Raw genomic sequence first — 10441 nt, 5'->3', positions numbered from 1 at the left:
GCTTGCAGACTTTAATGAACGCTCTGGTATGTGGAACAAGAGGACTGATGTCAAATTTAATGGCATCGGTTTGTAGTGAAGTGTCCCTGCATAAATATGTTTGATGATGAAAATATTACAAAGCCATTTTTCTTTTCTTACATGCAAAGAAATTCAGGCATTACAATAGAAGAAGAAATCAAGTTCATGTTTCACTGTCTTGATGTGTAACCCTCTCTTATGCAATTCTCCATTTCAGTATTTAAAAAGCCCAAGTAACCATCTATGTTCTGAAGGATAAAGCTTCCCATTGCAGTCAGGAGGTAAAGATTATTAGTCCACTATGGAAAATTATAGTTATCTTGATTTCATTTTTGATGTGTTTCTGATGAATTTTGGAATGCCCAAGATCTTGTTAGATCTTGACAATTACAGACATGACATTATTTCATAATACTGATGTGAAGCTGGGCTCTCCAAGTGTAGTAAAATATTGCTATTAAGTAGTCCTTTCAATTCTCATTTTTTAAAAAGATTTATTTATTTATATAAGAACCGGGGTACAGGCCAGATGTGTGGGAGGGTGAGAGGATTCACCAGAGACAGAATGGGGACCAGAACAGGCAGACTAGCTGAAATACACTGCTGAGGGGAGCAGCAGGCGAGACAGGGGAGGTCTGCTGTGCCATGTGGGATTCTCGCCTGCTGGCCGGGATCGAACCTGCGCTGCATAGGCTGTGGACAGCTTCACAGTGCGGCGCTCAACCGCCTGCCCCACCAAGGAGGCCCCAATTCTGATGATTTAAGCACCTAATGGAGAACAAATATTAAGGCCAATGGACTGATGGGTTTTGCTAGAGTATGATAGATCCAAATTCATCGACTGATTTCAACACTCAAAAATAGAGCAATATATATTCTCTCTCAGTGTTATAAATATTGAGAGTGGTGGTAAACCTAGTTCAGACTCACATAAAGGACATTCTCTGAGTGAATATTCTACAATCACAGTTTAACAAGTGTTTTCGAAGATTTATTAAATCAATGTGAGACTCTTAGTTTTTACCTAATTAACTCAAATTATTATATTTCATATAATAAAAAGTAAATATGTTAAGTTATAAAGTTGACAGTACTAGAAGCATATTTAATTGAATTAGGAATTCATATGTTGTATATTTTTAAGTCAATCAAATTGAATATTATCCCAGGTTTTGTTGGAGGAAACAATATTGATATTTCAATAGTGGTTATTATTAGGTGGTGGAATTGTAAGCACCTCTAATCTTATTTGCTTTACTAATCTTTTTCTCAGTTTCTACAGTGCCAAATAATAAAATTTACATTTCATATGCAATTTTTGTGAAAATAATGACCACCCCAAGATAAAATCATTAAGTAAAGCAATGTTTATTTTACTCTATAAAATCACAGTTTTTAATAACAATTTATGTAATATGAATATTTTAATCTCATTAGTATCTATACAAAAGGGTAAATGGAGGAGATACGAACACCCTGTATAACAGATACTTCAGAAAACTCATCACAGTGTAGATAATTGCTACAACAACAAAAGGCACATTAACAAAACTAATTGAAAAACGAAGATATAGAACTATGAATCTATAAATTTCACAGGTAAATGATTGTCTATAGAATAAATACAGATTGAAACAATCTAATGATACAGGCTATCAGACTATCTGAAATTATTATCCCATTTAATTGTTCATTTAAAAATGTTTCTATATTATAATCACTTTAACTCATAAAATATTTTTGTAAACTCATAATGTGCCTGTTTTTATGCTGGCATCAAAGCAAACATACAAAATTTCCTCAGTGTATAATGCAATAAGCATTTATTTTTTGCTCACATTATGTGAAGGCTGCATCTCTGAGATGCCTTTGCTATTTCCAGCTGGTCTGTCTGAATCAGCTATGCTTGACTTCACATACTCTGTCATTCTAGAATGTATCATGAAGGAATGGTTCTTTTGGGGGAAATTTTGTTCTGATGGGGGAAGGAAATGCAGGACCCTCCCCCAAAAAATCACGAGTGCTGAAAGCTTCAATTTAGTTATAGCATGGCAGTTCTGCTCCAAATCTAACAAAGATTTGGACTTTGGAAAAAAGCAAGTCTTCTGGCTAAGGTAAAAGTTTAGGTGTGTGTAAGTACACCCCACTTGCCATGAAGCATTGCTAGAATGTAAAAAGAATGAATACATACAAATAAGTTGTATCACAGTCCCCACCCAACATGGTATTTGAGGAAGGGATATTTATACCCATGATTTAATAGTAACTCATTCTATTTCACTTTAAGTTTTGTAAATGTCAAGCTTTTTAGATCTTTTCCTTGTTTATTTTTTCCAAACCAAGAGGATTAATGGATGGGTGGATAAAACTGGAGACTTGATGACATCGTAATGCATAGAGAAAGATTGGTCTGAATTCACAAAAGTTGTTACAATATTTTGGAGTTGACTAGTTTAGTTTTGCAATTAGATTCTATATGTTGACATCCACTGATGTGTAGCTGGTGACTTGTGAGTTCTCTCCTTAGTTAAGGTGAGATGATCCTCCATCAATGATTAATCTTTTATATGTTTTATAGGTCATGGTGTTCTGTTTCACTTATTGCACATTTTCTAGTTGTGCTCTGCCTAAATTGTGCTTATTTCAGTTACACTAGTTCCTGCATAGCAGTGTCCCACCCAGATTTTCTGGCTCTTATTTCAATTATATTAAATCATCACCACTGAGCGTATGGCAATCCTTACGTGTTTTCTATCCTACTGAAGAGTAAGATAGGTTAAGAACTGCCAACCTTTAAACCTATTAGGTCACTCTCTTGATCTATTGTATTCTTTTCTCCAAATACCTGAGCTCTAATGAAATGTTCCACTCCAACTTCCAAAATTTGTTCTTGAATTAGTTTGTTTCTTCATTGAATCAATGTAGAACCTCTTATGCTACTACAACTTTCACAATTTTAGCAATGGGACATTTTCTTGTTGTTTCAAGCCTGGAATTTAGAAAAAACAATTTGCCATGACCTTTGCTCACCATTGTGAGTGGGGTTACTCAATGCCCTACTAAATCCTCCATCTTTTTTTAAAATTATTGCTATCTACTTATTCTTCCCTTCCCAGATTTCAAAAATTTTTTAATTCATCGTGTTTATCCACTCCATTTACATTCCAGTTCCATTCCAGTACAGTGTTTGTATACACAAGCACTCCACCATTCTGCCTTTCTCTATTACTTAATATTGTTTCGCCTTGAATATTTCAAAATTATCAATTTCTCCTCTAATAAAAAGTTAGTTTTCAACCTCTCTAATTAAAAAAAAAAAAGTTCAATTTCATTATAAATGCCAGTTCTTTGAAATACATCAAATTCCTCACCCATTGCAACTGTTAAATTTCACATAATTTCGTGAAACATTTTGATCTCATGGTCAGATACTAAATTAGTATATTTATACTATGGTAAATTTAGTTCCCTAATCATCTCTTGTCAGTTTCAGCCAAAATCAACTCCACATTTCTTTGATTAATCTATTTCTTTTCCATGTTAAGTATTTTGTATATGATTATGAAAAATGCAGAGTGATTCTAATTTAGATCTTAAGAATTTATCTAGCATTTCATTGCTAATCTGAATTCCATTAATTCGTCTCCTTCCTCTCAAATGCATTTTTATATAATTGTCTTATAACATTTTATAATCTTCAAAAAAATCCACACTTACACAATTCTCAGTGACAATTGACTATCTGACTTCTAACTTCTCTGAAAGTACATATTAATAGTGTATAAAAAATATTGGTTTACCTGCAGTAAATATAGCATATCTCTCACTACCAATCAACCCTACCAATATTTGCAATATGGATGTGATGTTACAAACTAAGGGACAATGTTCTTGAATTTCTCAAATACATGAAATATAATGTTTTCCTAAGCCAATGGTCAAAACACATCTTCTAAGAAAAGGTATTTTATTTTACTCAAGTGGAACTAAAGAAATATATGTTCATCAGAATAGTCTCAGACAGAAAAGCTAACACTAATCATATTTCTGAATAAATGATTTTTCATTGCTTTCTCTGGTATATGTCATTCTATTTCAGTAATGCGTTTCATACAAACTTGGTGTGTCTAGACTAAGACTCTCCTGCCTGCTGAGCACAGCTGGAGTATCTCTTCAAACAATAACATCAAAATTCTGTAGTATAAAAGTAAATGCAGCCAGACAGTATAAGGAAGGTCGTCCTGAAAAATATTTTGTAACGTTTCAAAACATTAAAAAGCCTAATAAGAAGACTATGTAAAAACAAATGTAGAAGTTTAGACAGTAATCATTTTTTTGAACAAGAAAATGTAACTCAAAACATTTCCATGGAATTCTATGAAATTACTGCCATAAAATATTAAGTGAGATATCTGAAGGATTATAAACTGTGTTGCATAGAATGGAAAGTAGTCACCCTTCTGCAACACCACCACAAGTCTACTTATTATTTCAGAAATTTTAAATTCTACATTTTGGAGATTAGGACCTTAGTGCCAAATGCCTAATAAAATCCCTATAATTCTAATTGCATTTACAAATATTATAAAATGCTTTTGAAGGGCAAGGGATAAAATAATGTGCTTTCTATTTCATAAATATAATATAAACAAAATGTAATCAAAGAAAAACTATGATTTCCATTTAATTTAAAATATAGTATAAGGATAATTATCCTAAATAATAAGATATTTTATAATAAAAATGTTAACACCTTCTCTAAATCATATATATTGTGATGGTGAATCCATGTAAATGAAATCATTGCCCACATTAAATGTTTATAAATGCAAAGATAATCTAATCTATTTTTTATATACTCATCAAAGTCAGCTTCATTTAGGAAAATTATATCATGTATATTCATTTTAAAATTGATTATGCTGACTATTTTAATTTGAAAATGTGGGTCAACAAATGGAGATAAAGTTGTGAAAGGAAAATCGGTGCAGAAGAAACTGGAAGACTTAGTGGTTGATGGTGTTTGAAAAGGTGAGCATATGCAAGATCTTGTGCAGAAATGGTTGAGTTAGTCTTTGTAAGTAAGCAATAGGCAGGCTATTTAAAATAATCTAAAAGAAAAAGAAATATAGTATAAGAACAAAGATTCAAGAAGTTGTATAAATTTGTTGATTGGTTATAGTATTTCTCTTTGACCTCCCCCTCCCAAGTAAAATTTGAATGAAGTCATCACTTAATTATTGGAAAAGAGATGTTGGAAATATATATAAAGCAAAGGTATAGAAATATCATTTAAGCAAGGGGAGACAAATAAATTCAGAATGTGTAGCTTTATGAGTTTATACTATGCAATATACTGTTCTTCCATCCATTTGACAAGTAAAGCAACTCAAGAGGCATTCAGTCAAGTGTCTTAAATGATGTCACACTGTTAGTAAGTGGCCAAACCCTAATTCCAACCAAAAAGTCACGTGTCTACAAAGCTACCTCTCTCAATCTGTTCTTTATTTCAAGGAACTATCCCATATATAGTTATATATTTTAGCACTGTCCCACTTGATAACGTAGGTTCTTTCACTAAAGCCATTTGAAACAACAGTTTCATGTATGCTCTCAAAGACACACAATCTGTGGGACCATAACATTCACCCCATCAGTCTCTTGACAAAACTCACACTCCAGTTGTCTCTGCCAAGTCATTTAATCCAGGATCCTACTTTCTTCTACATCCATTCAAAGTTAATTCTAAGTTCTAAAATATGCACTGTTCTTACATGCTTCATGATCTATTTTCATGTTTTTCTTCTACTTGGAACATTTTATATTTTTAAGATTTATTTATTTTTATGTAAGAACTGGGGTACAGGCCAGATGTGCGGGAGGGTGAGAGGATTCACTAGACAGAGTGGGGAACAGAACAGACCGACTGACGAAATACACTGCTGAGGGGAGCAGCGGGCAGTGAGGCAGGAGAGGTCTGCTGCACTATGTGGAACCCTCACCGGCTGGCTGGGTCGAATCCGTGCTGCAGAGGCTACGGATAGCTTCACAGTGCGGCGCTCAACCACATGTGCCACCAGGGAGGCCCTACTTGGAACATTTTTGCCAATTATTTTTTCTGTTTTCCTTATATATGTTGTATTTCTCCATTTTACCATTGTTTTAACACTTAAATGGTCTCCCTGTGTGTGTCTTTTCATTTTAAAGTCTTCCTCAATTATCTGTTTCTCCACACCCCCCAAGGAAATTAAAGAGAGAAGCCATATCTTACCATTGCATCACCAGGATTTTGTAGAATATTTGTCACATACTAAAATTTCGTTAGATTTTTTGAAATTAGGAAAAGTAAGAATATTAAAACTAGTAATATATTAATTAAATGTATAATTAATGCCCTAATTTTGGGAAATATAATACAAATTTTTGATAAAGCAATGTTTCTCTTCCCATTTAACAAATTTTTTCCCAAAAATGATATCTTAAAATCCAGTATACAGTAAATTGTTCCTTGTAAATCAATGCTAGGGGAAGGGAATAGAGGGCTGCCCTCTTGGTCCCTCTAGGCACACCCCAAAGCACTCTACTGTGATGGAGAAGCTTCATTGTTGGTGTAGAGGAAAGAACATTAGATATTATGAAAGACTTGAGGAAATCTGGGTGTGCTCTTAATTAGACATCTGACCTTGACCAAGTTAGGTGACTTTGCTCAGCCTACTTTCTTCAGTCCATTGAGGAGTTAAAGTAGGTGATAGAAGTATCAGCTTTTGACCTAAAGTTCATTGGATAATGAATGATAGTAAGCAACTCTTAATCATCTTCTCCCCTGAGATATATTTTCCCTCTTAGTATATTTTTAACAAAAAGTTAGGATTAAGATGTCAAACACACACACACACATACACACACACAGAGCATGCAATTGCTCTGTAAATGGGTACAATTCTGTCTGAGCTATAAGGGCAATTAGAACAAGGTTAATGTCAGAGGACACGTGTGAATACGTAACTCAATACCTGACAACAGAATTCTCAAGATATTGAGAAAAGAGAAACTTAAGTTAGGTACTTGATGTTTAGTAATTTCTAGATCTTATTCCTCAAAATGTCTACTTCTCAAGCCTGAGTGGAAATCTTTCCAGAGATCTTGTTTGAATAGAAATATAGCTTTGTCCATAAGATTTCTAGTGCGAGAGTCTGACATCAGAGTGTGGCCTTTTCTGGCTCTGAGAAGGAGTTTTTGAAGTGCTTTTTAAGCACTGAAAACTGGGAAGTCTTTGCCCTGATTTTTCTAGGGGACAGACCTAATAGGTTAGTTCGTGTTGCTCATTCACAGATTTCTTGTTTTTCTTTCTTTCTAAGTTTTTCCCTTTTCATCACTCAGTCTCCATTATCTTAATTCAGATTTTCAACACTAAGTTTCCTTAATTTTTATTAAATATTAAATATTAAGTGCAAAACATTTTCTATGCCCGAATATAAAGTTAGAATAAAAAACAGATATAAGCTGCATGCAACGATGACCAGCAGCGTGACACACAACATCTCTCTTTTCTCTCTCTCTGTCCAGTCTCCTTCAAATTGCATTTGTCATAATGTGTTATCCAATATTTAATGGATTTTCTTTATATGTAAATTGTATATATTTACATTTATATACAGACTATAGATATATTTCATATCTAAAATATTCACATATGTTAATTCATATAATTCAAATATATCTTTAAACTATATAAATGTATGAATTCTCTGTTTTTCTTGATGATTGACATTTCTCTCTTTGGTTCAGACTATTGCTGTATGATACAATTGTTTTGAAATCATTTCAATTAGTTGTTCCTTGGTGGGATTCCACTGAGTTCATCACTAAATTACTCATTACTCAATTTAAGCAAAATCAGTATTGCTAGTCTGTGCAGTCCTTTTCTTAACCACTTTATTTCATAAAATGTTGTCTTGTGCAGATATAAATATTTTAATATATTTTAATACATTGTATCTTTCACACTGTTTTCTCATTAAGCATTATGTGTTTTTAACATCCATTCAGATAATTACTTGCACATTAATTCATTGCTTCTAATTGCTCTTCTAATAATAACTCACATTGAAAATTCACCACCATGTGTTTCCCCTGGGAATGGATATGCAGTTTGTCCCCAGATCCTTAACATCACAATGATTGTTTCATAAACATCCTAGCACATGGCACTTTAATGTTGGCTTGAATATTCTGAGGTGTATCTAGGAAAAGCAAGATGGGGTCGTAGTGTATCCGTGGCAGCTTGTAGTGTTATTCCTGATATTTCGCTCACCATATTTTTATATCTGCTGCCATGTGACTTGCAGTACCTCCCAGGGGTGCTCACCAAAAGGCTCACAAAAGTGACACAGTCCCATTCAGTATGGAAGTTCTAAACGTCTTTGTGAACTACCATCAACAACTTTGCTTTTTTTTGGGGGGAAAGGGTGGGGCTTTCCTGGTGGTGCAAGGGATTCAGACTCAGCACTATGAAGCTTCTGCAGACACTGCAGCAGGAGTTCTATTCCCAGCCAGGGAGCTAACACACATGGCGCAGCTGACCTCTCCTGTCTCACCCACTGCTCCCCTTACTATTGTGTTTCAGTAAATCTACCTGTTCTGCTCCACATTCTCTCCCTTGTGAGTCCTCTTACCACCCACCACCCACCTCTGGCCTATTCCCCAGCTCTTGTATGCATAAATAAATAAATAAATAAATAAATAAATAAATAAATAAATAAAACTTTGCTTTTTTCCTCTCCTCTGCCATGAATATTCAAGATCTGACCCCCTGCTTCGGCCAAGACTCCGCACAGGAAGACATGTTTAATACACATAACACACGTGAAACAGACTTGGCAAGAAATATTGTCATTAAGCCACGGACATATAACCTGAGGAAGAAATAAGCTTCTGTTATTAGGAACCACTGAAATTTGAGTTGCTTTATTACCATAGAAAAGCTTAGTGAAAAAATTATTATTATGAAGTGTATATACCACAGTTCTTTCAGTTATGTTGCTTCACTCAACGATGCTTCATTACAGTGTCATAAGAACAGGATTCTAGGCTATGGACTCTTGTTTTGCTTACAGTAACATTTTCCAAAACCCTAGTGATAATAAAGACTTACTCTCATGAGTTTCTGTAACTGGGAGATTATGAGTGATTGCTTTCTAAAATAATGGATCTACACCCTAAGCAGCAATCCAGATTTTATTTCCTAATACCAGGGCCAACAGTTGACACCCCCAGCTTCCTAATATTTGCATACAAGTTGGATAATGTATTATTGTTTTGCTTCTACTGTCTATGTTTACTCATGTGGAGAATGTCTTCATGTGGTTGCTACATGTTTAGGTTTACTTTCTGTAACCTGTGTCAGGTAGAGAAGCACTATTATGTTCTTCACATGATTTGCCAGTCTTTCCAGCTTCTGGTAAACAATCTATCATTTCTCCCCATTTTTGCAGTGTGTATATCAATAAATATTGACTGAAATTTTCATTTTGCCAAATCTGTTAATTTGTCTGTTCCAGTGAATATGCCACACTGTTTGTATTTCTATGACCTACTAATGTTTTACTAACTACTAGCCAAATAATTTACCTTTCTATTCTTCTATTTTCAAAAGACTGGTAAATGTCGAAAAATATCTTGTAGTCCAGATAACTGCTATAATGTTTAGCTAATGTTTAGCAAAAAGAAAATTCCTGGGCTTCTAGTGGCACTGATTTTCTATTGTAGATCAATTGAGGGAGTGTTGACTTTGTATAATATTACACCAATATCACAAAGTGTATGTGACAACATGAATCTTTTTCTGTAGACACTCTCCAGTATCTGTAGGTGTTCAGTTTCTCTTTTAAGATGTTGTTATTGCTCACGGAATCTTAGTTCCAGTTGCTGATATTTGCTATTAGGAAGAAATACTTTCATAAGTTAATCTTTTTATTTTCCAAATTTTGTAAATGTTTCTATCTTTATTGTCTATTGTCCTCTCCATTCCCAGGCTGATGACAATGGCATCTTCAATAATAATTGCATCTTCTAATATTTGCCTTTCATTATGTAATAATGAAAATAATGTCTCTTTTCAGATCCATTTACTTCTACTGCAAGCAAGGTTGGGGAATAATCTCCCACACATGGCTACATGTCATGTTAAATGCCAGGAATTGGATCTCTAAGTAAGAGAGGGAAAATAGGCATTTGATAACAACCAGACTTTTACTGCTGCTGTTTCCTTCAGTGGAAATGATATTCTTACATATTTTTATTTTGTATTATCACTCAGCAAAGGATAATGCACACAGAAATTTCTTAGCACATTTTTTGAAAGATTCATATCTTTAATAAAAATGAGTTATAAGGTTTCATGCTCTATTATTAATCCCAT

Source organism: Talpa occidentalis, unplaced genomic scaffold, assembly GCF_014898055.3.
Source record: "Talpa occidentalis isolate TD23 unplaced genomic scaffold, MPIMG_talOcc4v2.1 talOcc4.4, whole genome shotgun sequence".
Lineage (NCBI taxonomy): Eukaryota > Metazoa > Chordata > Mammalia > Eulipotyphla > Talpidae > Talpa > Talpa occidentalis.
Note: the sequence above shows the minus strand (reverse complement) of the source record.